Genomic DNA, 20,104 nt, shown 5'->3' on the forward strand with positions numbered 1-20,104 from the left:
CAACATCTCGATTGGCTTGCGAACATCATTTTGGTTCTAAAGAAGAATGGGAAGATCAGGATCTGTATTGATTTTAGAGACCTAAACACCGCGTGCCCGAAAGACGAATTTCCTCTCCCTATCACACATGTCATCATCGATAACACGTGTGGATTTGAGAGAATGTCATTTATGGATGGATTCTCAGGATACAATCAAATCAAGATGTATCCAGATGATGAGAAACATACCGCTTTCAGAACACCTCTTGCCGTCTTCTACTACACAATCATGCCCTTTGGCTTGAAGAACCCAGGCGCTACGTACCAACGAGCGATAATGAAGATTTTCCAGGAACATCTCTGGAAGACCATCGAATGCTACGTTGATGATTTAGTCGTTAAAAACCGCAACAGAGACGACCACATTAAAGACTTAAGGACAATGTTCGACCTCATGCGAAGTCATCAATTGAAGATGAACCCTATCAAGTCTTTCCTCGGAATGTCCAGTGACAAATTCCTTGTATTTGTCGTCACCACGAAGGGCATCCATATTGACCCCGACAAAGTGAAGGCAATACATGAATTGTAATCCCATGAGAAACTTCAAGGAACTCAGCGGACTACAAGGAAGATTAGCTTACATCCGGAGATTCATCTCGAACCTGTCTGCGAAATGTCAACCATTCTCGAAGCTCACAAAGAAGGGTGTATCTTTTATCTACGACGATGCCTGTCAGAAGGAGTTTGAAGATATCAAGTTATATTTTTCAAATATTTCTGCTCGTAGCACCGAAATCGGGTAAAGCATTCTTGATTTACATCAAGGCGATGAACCACTCGTTTAGTGCTTTGCTTCCATAAGACAATAACAACGGTCACGAGCAGGCAATATATTACCTAAGACGAACTTTGGTAGGTGCCAAGTCTCGGTACCTAATGATAAAAAAGGAATGTCTCGCTTTGGTGTTCGCCATCCAGAAGATGCGACACTACCTCATCGGGTAGACGATTTATGTCATCTCGAACGTTAATCCTGTTTGAGTATTCATGATGTAACCGGCCTCCATGAATTAGTGATTGGCAAAATGGGCTCTCCTCTTATCCTAATACGACTTGCATTTTGAGCAACAGAAGTCAATTAAAGGACAAATAATTTACGATCTTCTGGCAGCTAATCCTACAGCGGATACAGCCAAATTATATAAAGATTACCCGATGAAGCCCACGAAGTCAACACTATCTTACATCAACAGGCGTGGTAATTTTACTTCAACGGGGCCTCCCAAGTGACAAATATGACAAGCACTCCTAGTAATTCTAGAATTTTTGTAGGAGTCGAAGTTGTCCTAGTTTCCCTAGAGAAGCATGTGATACCCCTAGCCTATTCATTGATAGGGATGTGTTCCAATAACATAGCTGAATACAACGCGCTACTCGTTGGACCAAGTTTCACCAAAGAGCTGAGGGTTGAATACCTTGAAGCTTTTGATGATTCTCAACTAGTAGTCAACCAAATGCGTGGAGAGTATGAAGTCAGAAACCAGAGCTTGGTTTCGTATCATAAAGTGACCATTGAGATGGCAGACTCGTTTGAAGGATTCTACATCAAGTACATCCCATGTCTCCAAAATATGTATGCAGACGCACTAGCGACATTAGCAGTGTCTCTAGCACAGCCTCCCGACACTTAACAATTGGTTACCCTAAGGACTCACCAACTCTTTATACCAGATTGCGCCTTGGATACAAAAGAAGCGCACGTGACCAAAACTAAACTCGAGCCTTGAGATTGGCGATTCACCATTATCGACTATGTCGTGTATGATATTTTGCCACAAGATATAAAAGAAAGAGACTCGGTCCGACAAAGAGCACCGAGATTTTATTATAACACGGCGACCCAGACACTATCCATCGCGTACATCGCGTATTTGACGGTTTGTTACTCCGATGTCTTTCAACCAAAGAGGCGGAGGAGGCTCTCAAAGAAGCGATCGTGTTAGAAGAATAGGATATTATTGACCAATTATGGTCAAGAACGCAGTTGATTATGCTCGGCGGTGTCATGCGTGAAAAATACATGCAAACTACATGCACCAACCCCCGGAGCATTTACGCCCTTCAGTCACTTTATGTCCATTTGAGATATGAGGAATGGACATCATTGGCCCTATTTTCCCACCATCGGTTAAGGGCGACCATTTTATCTTGGTGATTACTGATTATTTCTCTAAGTGGGCCGAAGCTATTCCACTCAGAGAAGTAAAGATGAGCAATGTCATCGCATTCATCAAACATCATATTATTTATCGATATAGTGTGCCAAGGCGAATCGTGTATGACAACGGCCCTCAGTTTGTCAGTAATGTCTTCATCAGATTTTGCGGGAAGTTCACGATTGAAGACATTTCATCAACAACATATAATTCTACTACAAACGGATTGGCTGAGGTCTTTAACAAAATGATCATAAAGATTTTGTTAAAGGTTGTGAGAACTAACAAGCGAGACTAGGATGACAAACTTGACGAAGCTCTCTGGGCCTATCGCACTACAGTTCACACGCCTACTGGTGCAACCCCGTATTCTCTGGTGTATGGGTGTGAAGCCGTCCTCCCGTTAAAGATTCAAATTCCATCCCTGCATATTTCTCTTGCAATGGGGATGACGATTGATGAACAACATCAGAACGTCTTGAAGAACTCGAGACGTTAGATGAAAAGCATCTAGAAGTTCAGCAGCAGATTCAGTTCTACAAAGACAGAATCTCTAGAGCTTTTGATAAGAAAGTCTGACAATAGAGTTTTAAAGAAGGAGATTTGGTTCTTGTCGTTCGACGACCAATGATCCTCAATTCCAAGAAGAAGGGAAAATTTCAACCCAAAAAGGAAGGACCATTCGTGGTAGAAACAGTTTACTCAAACGATGCATATCGTTTGATCACCCAAAACAGTGACAAACTTATGATGACAATAAATGGAAAGTTCCTGAAGAAGTACTACTCCTAGTATGTTCGGGATAACCTATTTAGTGGGAAGTTCCTGGAGTATACTACACATGGTATTCTTAAGGATAACTTAAAACTAATTGATTCTTAATCATGATACCAAAACTGATGAAGAACCTCCCACTGTGATTAAAACCCTCCCGCTGTATTTTGGAGCCTTCTTTCATTGAGAGGAGATTCAATGACTTCATCTGGTCAATCTTTCCGCACAAAACCCTCACAGTTAAGTTGTGGGGTGCTTGATGACTTATGATCCTCCACTATAAAATCCCTCATCGATCAAACCAAATGACGGTGGGCGCACCAAATTCTTCATGGTTAAATCCACCCAAACTCCTACTGTGTCCAAGCCTTTGACCCTCCCACTGTTGAGGTCTGACGTAACACCCCCATCTTCGTGTTAAGTCATTATTACTTGACTTCGAAAACCCCCACTGAGTGATTTGTACAAGTCAACATTCATATTATTATTTGTATCTTCACTCCCACTATTTCTTGGTTAAACCTTCCTATAGTTAGGACCAAAGCCAAAGTACCCTCTCGATTCTTTCAATGAATGAGAGGTCCACTTTCAAAACTGGAATTCCCTTTCAATAAACAAAAGGCCTCCACCCAAGTTGAATGATCAAAGCTATAAAAGTTAGGGTCGTCTCAAACCCCCACTCGGTTAAACAACTCTAAGGTTTACACCAAAGTTGGAATTTCATCTTGATAAATGAGAAAATCATCTTTTGATTGGGTAACCGATCTTATAAAAGTTAGGGTTATCCAGATCTTTTCGATTCTCAGAGTAGCGATCCCACTCTTAGTTTCACCTTCCAAGATTTTCAAAGTGGAGATCTCACTTTTAGTTTCTTCTACATCATGGAGATAGAATATAAAATTCTTTCTCTCCAGATTTGGGAGATAGAATATAAAATTCTTCCTCTCCCATATTGGATTCGTCTTTATCCCAAAAGAAGACCTGAAGATAGAATATAAAATTCTTCCTCTTCAGATTTGGGAGATAGAATATAAAATTCTTCCTCTCCCACGTCGAGTTCGTCTTTACCCAAAAGAAGACATGGAGATAGAATATAAAATTCTTCCTCTCCAGATTTAGGAGATAGAATATAAAAATCTTCCTCTCCCTGCATGTTCATCTTTACCCCAAAAGAAGACCTAGAGATAGAGTATAAAATTCTTGCTCTCCAGAATTAGGAGATAGAATATAAAATTCTTCCTCTTTAGATTTGGGAGATAGAATATAAAATTATTCCTCTCCTGCATCGGGTTCGTCTGTACCCTAAAAAAAGACCTAGAGATAGAATATAAAATTCTTCCTCTTCAATATTGGGTTCGTCTTTGTCCTAAGAAAAGACACAATTTTTCCACACAATCAAAATCCATGTCTTTGAGGCATGGGGGCTTTTATCTCGAACCCCGAGTAGAGTTAAGTCTACGCCTAACATGTGTTGCCATTTAGTCTTTTCTGTGAAAAGACATTAGGATTAGTGCCTAGAGGAATTTATCTCAATCCTCAAATTGAGATAGGTCTGTGCCTAATACGCGCTGCCGGGTTGTACGTTCCCGTGAAAATAACCAAGTCTACGTATTCAACATCGTAGCAACCAAAATCCATGTCTTTTATGTATGAGAGATTTTGTCTCAAACCCTGAGTAGAGATAAGTCTATGCCTAACACGCATCGCCATTTAGTCTTTTCTGTGAAAAAGATATTATGATTCATGCCTGGAGGAATTTATCTCAATCCTCAAACCGAGAAAAGTCTACGCCTAATACGCGCTGTCAGGTTATACATTCTTGTGAAAACGATCAAGTCTATGTATTCAAAATCATAACACTAAGACTAAAAGAATTCATTTTAGCATAACGTTACATGTGAAACGGGTTTTAACAATTTACATGCTAGCCCGATTCAAACGGTAATCGGTAAAGGCACATCAAATCCGTTGATGGCTGAGGGTTTGCTAAAAATCCTATGAGCTCCCCGCAAGGGATGATTAAGTTTATGTATTCAAAATCATAGCACTAAGTCTTAAAAAATTCATTCTTTTGGCATAATGTTACATATGAAACGGGTTTTAACAATTCACATGCTAGCCCGATTCAAACGGTAATCGGTAGAGGCACACCAAATCCGTTGAGGGCTGAGGATTTGCTGAAAAATCCTATAAGTATTATGGTTATTCATCCTAGATTGGATAATTATCATAATAAAGAGAAGAGTGCATTAAGTAAAAGACTTTGTTTCATTAAATAAAGTTAAAATGAAAATACAAAAGTAGAAACTATCACTCCGAGTACAATCCACGACTAAGGATCCGAAGTTCCGACATAGAGAGATCATCGGCAAAGCTCTGCTCGAGTTTAGCCTGCAACTCAGCCCTAATAGAATCTTCAGATGTATCTAGTGCCTTCTCAGCTGCGCTCCTCAGCTTAGCCAACTTCTCTTCTACACGCTCCAGCTTCTCTAATGTCTGTCTTTGAGAGTCTTCAGTATGGCTAAGTCGTCCTCAAGAATAGTGTGAGATTCTTCTGAGTACTTCAAGGCCTTCTTGAGTTTAGCTATCTCCTCGTCAGCCGAAGCTAAAGAGCTAAGTAATTCATCCTTAGTCGTGTCCTTCCTCAAGAGATTAGCCTTCATCTGCATAACAGAGCTCTTCTGTAACTAAAGATCATGTGCAATCGATGCTCTGCAGTCATACCACTACTTCAACTCAGATTCCAACTGAGTAGCAACAAAAGAGGAAGCACCTCTAGTCCTCCATTCCCCTAACTCTTGGGATTCGTGCTCTAGTATGGGAAGATCTGCAACGAGGGAATCAGCTAGCTCTGGGTACCCCTCCTCTCTAATCATCATCATATGGTGGTCAAGAGATCGTCTATACTGATCAAAACAGAATCTGTGATGAACGATCCTCTTGATCATCTTGCCCAAGAAGGTAAGGAACTCTCAAGATCTATCCGGAGCATGTCTGTGCTCGGATCGATATCAGATAGTAAGGCCATAATGCTCTCATATGGAGACGATGGAAACCCTATAAATAATCATGCAGAAGAATAAGAAACTTTAGAACATTATAGTAGAAGTCCCGTCAGTTTGGCATCCTATACTGGTTTCTGTAGAACTAATGTCAGTGATCCCTAGAATAACGGTAAACATAACTATCATCTGTATATCAACTCCACCAGGAGACCTCACAATCTCCTTCTCTATTGGATCTGAAGGAACAATATCCTGAAGCTAAGGACTAGGTGGCTGAGTTGCAGCCATAGCTCCCTCCAATGATGAAGGGACAGAACTTTCAGGCAGGCTAGAAATGTCGGGGATCGTATCTATATCAGCTCTAGAGGCTAGTCCTACAATTAAAACTCCCATATGTTTGAGTAAAGCATTGACAGATGAAGGAGAACAATCTGTGAATTAGATGTATACCTGCAGATGAAACACCCTCAACGGATGATTCTACAGCTCCTCGATTAGCCTGCTCTGCCAACATATCAGTGAGCAGTCTAGTATCAGATCCTGAGAAGCTCGGCTCTAAAACAAATACGTGTTTGCTGAATCCTCTAGGATCCATACCATGAAACACTTCCTTCTCGACCGGTCTCTCTAGTGTGGCATCTACACAAGAGCTTAAACATTGAGTAAAAGAGAAAGAGACTAGAATTCATAATAGTGGGAATCAGATTCACCTCCATCAGTTGTAGAAGGTTTTTTACCCCAACATTCATGCCCACATCCTTCAATTTGTCTAAAAGAGAATGAAGTGCGGAAACGATTAAAGGGGGAACATGTTCTGAATTGCCTAACTCTTTTAATTGCCACTCGAATGGTGTACTACCGGTGTTAGATGTATCTAGGCTTAGAATCCTCGGTCCAACATCGCTACCCTGGCTAACACCCTCGCCTGCCTCGACATGCATAGGATCATCGCCAACAGCATCACACATATGCTGCACGAAGCTTGGGCCTTAGAAATGGTTAAAGTCGGAGAAGATAGAGTCGTGCAGAAGTTCATCCTCCCCACGACCCCCTAAAACACGAGACATGATTAAGTTTGAAGAATCCATAAGAGAACTAATTAGAGACTACATGGTGGTGAGGGATTACCATCTACGCCAATGGGTATGTGGCCAAGTAACTCTGCTTGGTGAGCACGTGGATTAACATACGGCTTACTCACCATCTTCTTCCGCTTAGGGAAGCGAGCCTCCATGTGGGTACTAGGTCTATCATGTTTGGATTTGGCACGTACCTCAACCCGTGTAGCAGACTTAGTGGAGGACCGTAATCTCGCATGACGGAGGTGATGCGGCATAATTATGTACCAAAATTACAAGTGCACAATTGATTAAGTTATAGTATAAAAGTTATCGATCCTATAAGGAAGGTGATTTTAAGAGATTATTAGAATTGGTTCTTATGTTTTGTGCGTGACAATTAGAAATAAAGAATAAGTGTGATTATGGAGAGATATGTGATGAGTGATTTTTGTGAATATATGCAAGAGATAATAAATTAAATTTTAGAGAAGAAAGAATCAAAGAATAAATGAAATCACAAGGCAAGAAAGAAGAATGAATAAAATCAAGAAATAAAACCAAGAATGAAAAGAAAATTTAGAAAGTTAAGATGGAGGATTCAAAAGAGGTAAGAAATCTAGAATATAATCCACTAGCTAATTTCAATTACAAAATACAAACTATTCTCTTTTTATCATAATTCAACTTAGATTTATTAAGCAGAGACTATCAAACCATTTAAGGAAAGTATAACCTATCAAATTATCATCTAAGTCAAAATTACTATTCATGATAAGAACAACAATAAGATAATAATCCTAGAATTCATAAGCATAACCTATCAAACCATTTAAGATAAGCATAGATTATCAAATTCTTCTTCTACCAATTAGTTTTCTAGTTGATTATCCTAAACATGAACATTTTAAGTGAAAGAGAATAATTTGCATACTATAAAGGAAATTAGACTAGCATCATATAATTCTAAGATTCCTACAAGAATTAATTTCACATCTTAAGAAATAAAAACAAGAAGAAAAAGAACTAATTACAAAATTAAAAAGAAAATAAAAATCTAAACTATGAACAAGAAATAAATCTAACTACAAAGAATTAAAATCTAAACTAACAAAATAAATTGCAGAAATTAAATGCAAGAAAAATAAATCTACTCTACAAATTAAAGTGCAAAAAGAAAATAAAAAGACAAGAAAGTAAATCTATACTACAAGCATGAATTTAAATCTAACTAATAAGCAATAATAAAGAAATTACTAAAAAGAAATAAAAGAGAAAAGAAATACAAACCTTCAAATTGCTCTTCATCTCCATCCTCATCATTCAACAAAGAGGAGAGAGAACAAATTTAAAGTGGAGAAAAATTATTTTTATTAATTGCAACTAAAGTTATAATTTTTGGAAGGCCTTCTCAATTAAGAGTAGCCCTCCTCTCCAAATGGAGTTACAAAATTTTTCACACCCCTAACCCCTCACTCTCTACCCCTATTTATAGTAAACAGCAGTGAATGAGAGTCATTGGATCGAAATCTTATCCAAAAACATCAATTTTCAGCCTTTGATTCGTAACAAACTGCCCAGTGTATCGATACAAGCATCGATGCGGGCATCGATGCAGGCATCGATACGGGCATCGATGCAGGCATCGATGCAGGCATCGATGGCTGCCCTTCTCCTGTTGTTGTCCGCAGAGTTCCTCTTCTATTGGCTTTTGGACTTGGATTTTAGGCTTTTGTTTGGGCTTTTGGGCTTCTTGATTTCTTCATGCATTTATTTTGGGCTTTTGGATAATTTGAAAATTGATTTTCCAATTAGCTTTATTTCTTCATTTAATCAACGGGTTTTTGTTGAGAGATGGGAGTTTGAGATTTATTCTTCATTAACCTGCAATTAAACATAAAAACAGTTATTAGTGGTATATTTATTCATATAAAATAGATAATGAGGGTATAAAACTGTAATAAAATGTGATTATTAAATACCCCCACACCTAAACTTTTGCTAGTCCTCTAGCAAAGAAAAAGAAAATCCTAACTCACTTTCGCAGGAATCACGGTTGTATTTAGCGTATACAACAAGCCTTTAAACTCCTAGGTTATCCTAGTGGACGAGTTGTAGTCTCGTGAGGGTTTGCAGTGAATATACCCATAAAATTCGGTCAACTTGCCAAGTTAAATAAGTCAGTAAATAACTAATTTTCCTTGATATATTTAGACATTCTAATTGAAGCTAGTTAATAATCTAGAAAACGTTTTTATATATAACTCCAATATAACTCTTTTAGAGAATCTTTTTCATTATAGCAATACAAAACCAAGTCAAATCTTAGAGATTTAATTAAAAAGTTTTGAAAAGAACATGCTAACTCTTTGTTTTAAATAACTTTCAAGTTTCTTGATCAAAAATTATTTTTCAAGACCATATATACAAAACAACAATATATAGAAAAAAAATGGTTAGTGTTATACGTATATAATTTTTTTTTTTCACTCTTTAATTCTTGGTGATTGTTTTCTATTTTAACGGGTTTTCTAAGTGACCATTTAACGAGTTTTGGGCCAATGAATCCTAACCCAATTGGGCTTAGGTCATTAAGTATAAAAATACTCATTGGGCTTAATTACTCAATCAACTTAGGCTTTATAAGATAGAATCACCTTGAATCAAAGAGTTTTTTTTTTCTTTTTTTTTGGTGCCCATTTTTCGCACTCTTCTTTTATAAGGTTAGTTTTTTTTTAATATATATGTGTATAAGTATATATAGTCTGAAAAAAAATTGTGTAAATCAAGATATCTTGAAAAAAATATTTTCAACTCTAAGTTAAGCATGCAAAAATTTCATTATTTTTAATTAAAAATCTAAGGTAAGACTGAAGTAAAGTATACTACTTGACAAATCATTTCTTAAGAATTTTATTTGGAGTTATCATAAAAGGTGAACTTGAATATGTCACTAACTAAGAATTAGAAAATTTAAAATCTATCAATTAGATCAATTATTACTTAACTCTATTAATTTGGCAAGTGACAATATTTTTATAATTTTTTTTAACTAACAAAAGATAAATGTTGAGAGAAAGAAAGAAAAAAAAATACTGAAACAAAATACTAACTAGCAAAACGAAAGCTAACTAGCTTACACCCCCATACCCAGACTTTGCATTGTCCTGAAGGAAAATACTATCCAAAATATCACAGTTTAATAAGTACATGCCAAAATAAGTAAAATAAAAAGAACATCCCTCAGTGCTCATCGCCTGATATAGCATCATCAACATCATCAATGGCAGCTGCTGAACTCGGTCCCGCCTCATCCTCTCCTGGGAAATCATCTGGCTGAAATGGTGTGATATAACTATGAAGCTCAGGTGGAGGTCCATCTGTATCTCCATGTGCTCTCTGCCATCCTCTCGCCAAATATGCTAGGGTATCGGTGGAGTAACTCATCTGACCATGTATCTCGTGTATATGCCGCTGCATCCTGTGTATCTGTATCTGCATCATGTCCATGCGACTCCGCATTCTGTCCATCTCCTCTCGAGTGGGGTCATGTGTAGCTGGCTGGTGCTGAGGAGGCTCTCTACCTGAAGGACCGGACTTATCTCGCCTTGAAATGCTCCTCCTCACAGTCTGATCATTCAGTAACCCCTTCCCTGCTTCTAACCTATCCTCTGCGAATACTGGAACATGAAATCTATGGCAGAGTCTAGTGATGAAATAGGGGTAAATAAGCTGAGTACGTGATGCAGACTGTGTCCTGGCCCAATCTAACACATTCTCCACTAATGAGCGCATCCATACAAATATAATCCTCGCTATATCAAATCGCTGACTAGTGGCTATCCAAAAGAGAAGGAGAATATCGTGTGGGGTAATGACGGAGTATGCAGTGGTGGGTTTCAAATCAAAGTTCAGGAAAAGATTAAGTAATCTATATTCTAGTTTGAGATTTCCTGAACCGAAACTAGATGTAAAGACCCTCCCACACAAGGTTGCAGACATATTATTGTATTGTGGTATACCAGGCTGTAATGTAGAGGCTAAATGGAAGTAATCTGGTACATCAGTGGGTGGTTCTGCAAGGTCAAGGGTAGCACGGATAGTGGAAAGATCGAAAAGAACTCTAACACCCCTCACGATAGAAAAAGCTGAAAATTCTCTATCTGGATCATTCTCCCATCCAGAATAGAACTCATGCACTAATGAAATGTTTGATTTTTCTAGGGGTTTAGTCATCATGCTCCTAAGACCTACTGTAGTTAACATGGTGACTGTAGAATGATATGTATGTAATGCACTCATCTGAAATCCCCTCTCAAAATGAATGTTAAGACTCATAATTCTGGCTAAAATAGTGGGCCTATCTATGTCAGTTTCAGATGGATCAGAAGATGATGAACTTGCTCGAGATTTCTTTCTGGGGGGCATCTACAGAAACAGAAAAGAAAAGAAAAAAAATTTAATAATAAAATTCCAATTTTTTTTTATTTAGCTACAAATTGTTCAACATGAGTTAATTTCAAGTTATCATAATTTCTTTTGACAATAAATTCCCTCAAAATTATTATTTGAGAACAAAAATGTTAAAATTTTGATAACTTGATCGGTGAAACATACATGTTGAAATGACAATTATAAGCTAAACCTTACAATTGTTGAATAAAATATCCAGTACAAATTTCCGAATGTGAGAAGTATCCAATTAGACTTTTATTTGACCAATTACTCATATTTGCACAAAACACCCTAAATTCAAATTTATTTTTACAAACCCCCCCCTATTTTTTTCGGATTTGCATAAAATTTTTTTTTCAATTTGAAATCACGTACCCAATTGAATGTTCAAAATTATGTGTTTTACACAAAAACCCTAAGAATTTTCGGGTTTGCATAAAACACCCCAATTTTTTTGGTTTTGCACAAAACACCCCAAAAAAAATTTTATTTATTTTTTCTTTTTTTTCAGATTTTTGAACAAGATATCCTAAGTTCAAACCCCCAAGAAATTTTTGGATTTTGCATAAACACCCCCTAATTTTCGGATTTTGAATAAACACCCCCCAATTTTCGGATTTTGAACAAAAATCCCAAATTTAGACCATAAATTTGTTAAATTGATCATGAATCTCACAAAATATGAAAAGCATTCACAACTACCCATGATTCAATCACCAAATCATCCATGAATTCAAAAAAAATTGAAATTACAAGATTAAGTTTAAGAAATATACCTTAGGTAAATGAGTGGAAGTGGAAGAAGACCAAAATTTGTGATGAAATCTCCTTGTGATCTTGATTTTGTGTGTGTGTGGGGATGCACAAAGTAAAGCAGATAAGAATTGAAGAACTTACATTTGTTCGGTTGACCATGATGATAAGGATCTGCAATTACTGTTAGTATGAGGATGAAGAAATCAGATAAGAGATTTTTTTTCATTTTATTTTTATTGTTACTTTTTTTATTAATTTTTTTATGGATAATGTGGTTCATAGAGAGCCAACACCTCCTCCTCTCCGAGTGTAGAAAATTCTAAAAATGGTTTTAGACGTTGACCGTTAATTTTGAAAATATCACCATTTTTAGGATTTTCTATCTCGACAGCCCCATGTGAGAAAACTTGTTTGACAATAAATGGACTTGTCCATCTTGATCTTAATTTTCCAGGAAAAAGATGCAATTTTGAATTGTACAATAAAACTTTCTATCCTGGAGAGAAATTTTTCCGCAAAATTGATTTGTCATGAAAAATCTTGGTTTTCTCTTTGTAAATTTTTGAGTTTATGTATGCATCATTTCTAATTTCTTCCAACTCATTTATTTGGAGCAATCTGTTCTTACCTGCCGAGTCTGAGTCAAAATTTAGCTGTTTTATTGCCCACATTGCTCGATGTTCCAACTCTACTGGTAGGTGACAAGCTTTTCCAAATACCAGTCTGTATGGTGACATCTCCAAATTGGCCTTAAAAGCTGTTCTATACGCCCACAGAGCATCACATAATTTTACAGACCAATCTTTTCTGTTATGATTAACTGTTTTTTTCTAAGATTTGTTTGATCTGCCTGTTTGTGACCTCTACTTGTCCACTGGTTTGGGGGTGATAAGGAGTTGACAATTTATGTGTAATTGAATATTTCCTCAACAAAGCCTCGAAAGAACGGTTACAGAAATGTGTACCGTTATCACTGATGATCGCTCGAGGTACTCCAAACCGGGTAAAAATATTCTCTTTTAAAAACTTGACAACGACCTTGTTGTCATTAGTTTTACAAGCTACCGCCTCAACCCATTTTGTCATGTATTCAACGACTACTAGAATGTAAACATTTCCAAAGGAATTTGGAAATGGTCCCATGAAATCGATACCCCACAGATCAAAAAGTTCAACGGATAAGATGGGTTGTAGGGGCATCATATTTCTTCTAGTAACCTTTCCTAATAGCTGACAGCGGTTACAGGTTTTGCAAAACTCGAATGAATCCTTAAAGAGAGTGGGCCAATACAGCCCAGATTGGAGAACTTTTTCAGCTGTTTTTCTCAGGCCAAAGTGGCCCCCACATGCTTGTTCATGACAAAAGGATAGAACACTCCTAGTTTCTTCCGTGGGAACACACCTTCTAAAGATCTGATCAGGACAGTATTTGAACAGATATGGATCATCCTAGTAAAAGTATTTTACTTGGGAGAGAAAACGGGATCTATCCTGTTTGGACCAATGAGAAGGGATCTGGTTCATGACTATGTAATTCACAATGTCAGCGAACCATGGGACAGATTGGATTTGTAGGAGTTGTTCATCAGGGAAATGCTCATTGATCGGAACGGTTGATGTTAGTGCGTTCGGTAGTCTAGAAAGGTGATCTGCTACAGGGTTCTCTGTTCGCCTTCTGTCAAGAATTTGAATGTTAAACTCTTGAAGAAGGAGAATTCATCTAATGAGCCGTGCTTTAGCATCCTTTTTGGTCAAAAGATACTTTAGTGCGGCATGATCTATGAAAACTTTGGTTAAGGAACCGATGAGGTAGGATCTGAATTTTTCTAAGGCAAAGACTACAGCTAAAAACTCTTTTTCTGTGACAGAGTAATTTTGCTAGGCATCATTCAGATTCCTACTGGCATAGTAGATCACATGCGGTTTTCCATCAAACCGTTGTCCTAAAACAGCTCCAACCGCAGAATCAGATGCATCACACATTAGTTCAAAGGGTAAGGTCCAGTATGGTGCATGAATGATAGGAGCTGTGGTTAGCTCCTTTTTTAGATATTCAAAAGCTTTGAGGCAGTCGGGAGAGAAGACAAATGATGTATCCTTGGCTAAGAGATTGGTCAAGGGTCTAGCAATTTTGCTGAAATCCTTGATGAAACGTCGGTAAAAACCAGCATGACCAAGAAACGATCTGACATCTTTGACTGTTTTGGGAGGAGGGAGATTGGAAATGAGATCTACCTTAGCTTTGTCCACTTCGATTCCCCTATTGGAAACTACATGTCCTAAGACAATGCCTTGTTTGACCATGAAATGACATTTCTCCCAATTGAGAGTCAGATTTTTCTCCCTACACCGTTCTAGGACCAGTTTAAGATGATGCAAACATTGGGAAAATGTGTCACCAAAAATGGAAAAGTCATCCATGAAAATTTCGAGAAATCGCTCTACCATGTCGGAAAAAATACTGATCATGCAACGTTGGAATGTGGCCGGTGCATTGCACAGGCCAAAAGGCATGCGTCGGTATGCGAATGTTCCATACGGGCAAGTGAAGGTGGTTTTCTCCTGATCTTCGGGAGTGATAGGGATTTGATTGTAACCTGAATATCCATCCAGAAAACAATAGAACTCGTGTCCTGCTAAACGCTCTAACATTTGGTCAATAAAAGGAAGAGGGAAGTGATCTTTCCGAGTGGCTAAGTTGAGTTTTTGCTAGTCAATACAGACTCGCCATCCAGTTTGGATTCGAGTGGGAATCAGCTCATTAGCCTCATTTTGGATCATGGTGATCCCAAATTTCTTTGGAACAACTTGGACTGGACGCACCCATGAACTATCAGAAATGGGATAAATGATCCTATGATCGAGACATTTCAGAATGTCTTTCCTAACGGCTTCTTTCTTCACTGGGTTTAACCTACGTTGAGGATCTCTAGTAGGTTTGGCGTCATCTATCAAATGGATTCGGTGTTGAACAATGGTTGGACTAATCCCTTTGATATCAGCCATGGTCCATCCAATGGCCTTCCTATTCTCTCTTAAAACATCTAAGAGAGCTTCCTTTTGACCGGTAGTCAAATCAGAAGAAATGATAACTGGTAAAGATTTTCAGGTAGTTAAAACATCTAAGAGAGCATACTCTAGATTTTCAGGTAGAGGTTTGAGCTCTAACTTAGGGGGTTCCTCCACAGATGGGCGAAGCTGGACTTGGGGTTCTATCTCTAGAGGTTCTCCTTGTCAGCCAACAGTAAAAACATGATTGACCAGCGGTTCTATCTCTAGTTCGTCATCAGAAAGCTCCTCAATCATTAAATTAGATTCATCTGTATCAGACTCACACTCTCCCTCTTGTTGTTCACTTGATATCCCTTGAATGAAATTCACTTCCATGGGCTCATCAGATGGATCACTAGGCTGTCTCCCTAAGTTGAAGATATTGAGGTCAACAGTCATATTCCCAAAAGATAGTTTCATCTGACCGGTTCTACAGTTTATCAAAGCATTTGAGGTGGCTAAGAACGGTCTTCCTAGAATGATGGGGATTTGACTTTTGAGATTGGAAACGGGCTGCGTTTCCAAGACAATAAAATCAACAGGGAAAATGAACTCTCCAACTTTGATCAGAACATCCTCTACCTCTCCTTTGGGAATTTTTACAGATCTATCAGCTAACTGTAGAGTGCATCTTGTCGGTTTAAGTTCTCCTACACCTAGCTGTTGATAGACTGAATAAGGAAGGAGGTTGACGCTGGCTCCCAAGTCTAGAAGTGCCTTATCAATGTGAGTGTTACCTATGACGCATGGAATTGTGGGACAACCAGGGTCCTTATATTTTAACGGCATTGGTTTTGAAAAGATTTCACTGAGGTTGGCAGCTAAGAAGACTTTCTTGGGAACATTGGTGGTTCTTTTCTTAGTGCATAAGTCCTTCAAGAACTTTGCATAAGAGGGAATTTGTTCGATTGCATCTAGGAGAGGGATGTTGATCTTGACCTGTTTGAATGTTTCTAGGATTTTCTCAACCTGCGAGGAGTTTTTCCTAGGTTTGAGTCTATCTGAAAAGGGAGCAACGGGCCTATACCTATCTAGATCAGGCTCAATCTTAAGTTTAGCGTTTTGGTCATCGGAAGGAATTGCTTCATCGGAAGGAGTGTGTTGGATGGGAGAAGGGGTTTGATCAGGTGGCATTCTAACTTGATTGTCTATTTGTTTCCCAGATCTTAGAGTATGAATTGCATTCAATTGAGCTGGATTGTTGGAACTGGATCCAGTGTCTTTAGGGTTTGCAACAGGTTGACTTGGGAATTTTCTTTTTTCTCTCTCACTTACGGCAGTAGCTAGTTGCCCAAGTTGGGTTTCTAACCGCGCTATGGCTTGAGTGTTCGAGTTGAGCACTTGGCCGGTTGTTTGCATGAAGGAATTTAGAGTGGTGGATGACTGGGTCAACATGTTGGTCGTTTGTGTAGAAGCTTTTATCATAGCTTCTAAACCCTTTTCTAAAACACTTAAACATTTGTCATGATCAGAATTTGAAGGATTTGTAGGCTGGTGAGGATGAGGATGTTGGTTTGGAAAAGGTGGGTTAGAAAAATTGTTCGGTGTATTGAACGGGACAGTGTTTCCCCTCGGGAATTGTGGGTTTGACGCGGGAATGAAGTTTTGGTTTCCATGAGAATTTCCTTGGTTCCAAGCAAAATTGGGATGATTTCTCCAACCTGGATTATAGGTTGGAGAAAATAGATCATTTCTAGGGCGCTGGAATGCAGCGTTCATCTGTTCTAAAGCATGGTTGTTTCCTAGGAGAGGGCATTCCTCTGAGACGTGGGTAGGAGATTGACAATTATGACATCCCGGGGCAGAAATATGATTGATTTGAGATGGAGCTCGTTCCTTAACTTCTAAGGCTTCTAACCTCCGTAGAATCGTCGCCATCTTTGTTTCAGACACAATGTTTGACTCCAGAGAAAGACCACTAGACTTAGGTTGGGGAACAGATGAAACCCTGTCATCACAGTGTTCCCACTGCATTGTTTTTTCGGATAGACTCTCTAGGAATTCCCAGGCTTCATCTGCATTTTTCCTCATAAAATCTCCCTGACACATCAATTCTAAAGATGTTTTAGAAGAATAGTCCAATCCTTCATATATGACTTGGCACAATCGCTATTTTTCTAGACCATGATGAGGACATTAGATTAAAAGATCTTTGAATCGGTCGAAATATTTCCAGAATGGCTCTCCCGGGACAATTTTGAAGTTTTGAATGATGTTCCTAAGCTTTACCGTTTTGTGAATAGGGAAAAATTTCTTAAGAAAAACGGTGACAAATTCCTCCCAAGTTGAGATGGAATTTGTCGGTAAGCTGTATAGCCATTTTTTAGCTTTGTCCTTAAGGGCAAATGGAATAAATCTGAGCTTAATTGCATCTTCGGTTAATTATCTCATTTTAATCATAATACACACTTCCTCAAATCCCGAGATAAAAATATATGCATCTTCTGTTTCATTACCTAGGAATTTAGGAAGCATGTTTATATAATACGGTCTAAGCTCAAATTTTGCTCCATTTGCTTCGGGGAGCCTTATGCAAGATGGAATTGCATTTCTGGTAGGGTAACACATATCCTGAAGAACGGGCTGATTTGCCATTTCTTGAATTGGTTCAACACGGATTAAACGATAATAATTATCCCGAACCCAAGTTTGCATACACCAAAACAATTTTTTTTTTCTTTTTAAGGAAAGAAAGAAAATTATTTTTTTTTATATGAAAAGATAAAGAAAAAGAAAAATAAATCCTAACTAAAACAAATCAAAGCAATCACTTTTCAATCAACTCTAATTCTAGGATTCAGCCTAACTCACTAGACCAGCTCCTAACCAAAAACTCCTACAGTGAAAAGATTAAAGTTTTACCCAGGTAGTTAGCCAGGTAAGGATAGTACTAGAGGGTGATCAAAGATCAATTAAGTACCTCTTTCCTTACGGAGCGCTTTACGCAACCCCTAAACCTTGCCTTAGACACCAACTATTCTGAGAAAACTTAAACCGGTTCACTTAAGGATTTCTTGTTCCTTATTGAGCTCGAATCCTTAGGGGCTAACGTCTAATGAGTTTTAGAAGGCTTGGGTGGTGTAGTGTAGGAATTAGTGATTTGTGGGCTAAGGAAAAGTTGATGAAATCCCTTACCTTATCTTGATTATGGGTTTTGCCCTTAAGAATGTTTTAAGTGTGTGTCAAATCAAGTGCTACAATCACTTTGGTGAATTCCTACACTATATGAAATGCAACCCTAGAAATTAAAAGCGACTAAAAAGGATGATAAAAAGAAAATCTTTTTTTTTAATTATGGTCAACAACAATCAATTGTGAGAAGAGGGCTCTTGTTTGAATTTATTATCTTGTTAGTTAATGTCCAAGTGAAAGGTGGATTTTATTATGGTCAACAAAAATAAAATCTTTTTGTTTTTTTTAAATCCTAATTGTCTCTAAATGTGAAGCTAACTAAAAGGGTGGAATTGAAAACTAGAAAGAGGACTTACCTGAAGCAATTCTCTAAGTTCTTGATCTTCAATCCAAGACTTTCAAGCTCCAAGCGGCTCCTTCACAAGAAAACACACAAGTTAAAAAACCAAAATAATAAAATCCTATTTTAACACCATCCCCGGCAACGGCGCCAAAAACTTGATGCGGCATAATTATGTACCAAAATTATAAGTGCACAATTGATCAAGTTATAGTATAAAAGTTATCGATCCCACAAGGAATGTGATTTTAAGAGATTATTAGAATTGGTTCTTATGTTTTGTGCGTGACAATTAGAAATAAAGAATTAGTGTGATTATGGTGAGATATGTGATGAGTGATTTTTGTGAATATATGCAAGAGATAATAAATTGAATTTTAGAGAAGAAAGAATCAAAGAATAAATGAAATCACAAGGCAAGAAAGAAGAATGAATAAAATCAAGAAATAAAACCAAGAATGAAAAGAAAATTTAAGAAAGTTAAGATGAAGGATTCAAAAGAGGTAAGAAATCTAGAATATAATCCACTAACCAATTTCAATTACAAAATATAAACTATTCTCTTTTTATCATATTTCAACTTAGATTTATTAAGCATAGATTATCAAACCATTTAAGGAAAGTGTAACCTATCAAATTATCATCTAAGTTAAAATCACTATTCATGATAAGAACAACAACATGATAATAATCCTAGAATTCATAAGCATAACCTATCAAACCATTTAAGATAAGCATAGATTATCAAATTCTTCTTCTACCGATTAGTTCTCTAGTTGATTATCCTAAACATGAACATTTTAAGTAAAAGAGAATAATTTGCATACTATAAAAGAAATTAGACTAGCATCATACAATTCTAAGATTTCTACAAGAATTAATTTCACATCTTAAGAAATAAAAACAAGAAGAAAAAGAACTAATTATAAAATTAAAAAGAAAATAAAAATCTAAACTATGAACAATATATAAATCTAACTACAAAGAATTAAAATCTAAACTACAAAATATATTACAAAAATTAAATACAAGAAAATAAATCTACTCTACAAATTAAAGTGCAAAAAGAAATAAAAAAACAAGAAAATAAATCTATACTACAAGCATGAATTTAAATTTAACTAATAAGCAATAATAAAGAAATTACTAAAAAGAAATAAAAGAGAAAAGAAATACAAACCTTCAAATTGCTCTTTATCTCCATCCTCATCATTCAACAAAGAGGAGAAAGAACAAATTTAAAGTGGAAAAAAATTATTTTTATTAATTGCAACTAAAGTTATAATTTTTGGAAGGCCTTCTCAATTAAGAGTAGTCCTCCTCTCCAAATGGA

At 37.2% G+C, this 20,104-nt stretch overlaps 1 pseudogene; it reads right to left on the minus strand.

The window, feature by feature from the left end:
* Positions 10,281-16,256, minus strand: LOC109841642 (annotated as a pseudogene).

Source organism: Asparagus officinalis, chromosome 5 (assembly GCF_001876935.1).
Source record: "Asparagus officinalis chromosome 5, Aspof.V1, whole genome shotgun sequence".
Classification (NCBI taxonomy): Eukaryota; Viridiplantae; Streptophyta; class Magnoliopsida; order Asparagales; family Asparagaceae; genus Asparagus; species Asparagus officinalis.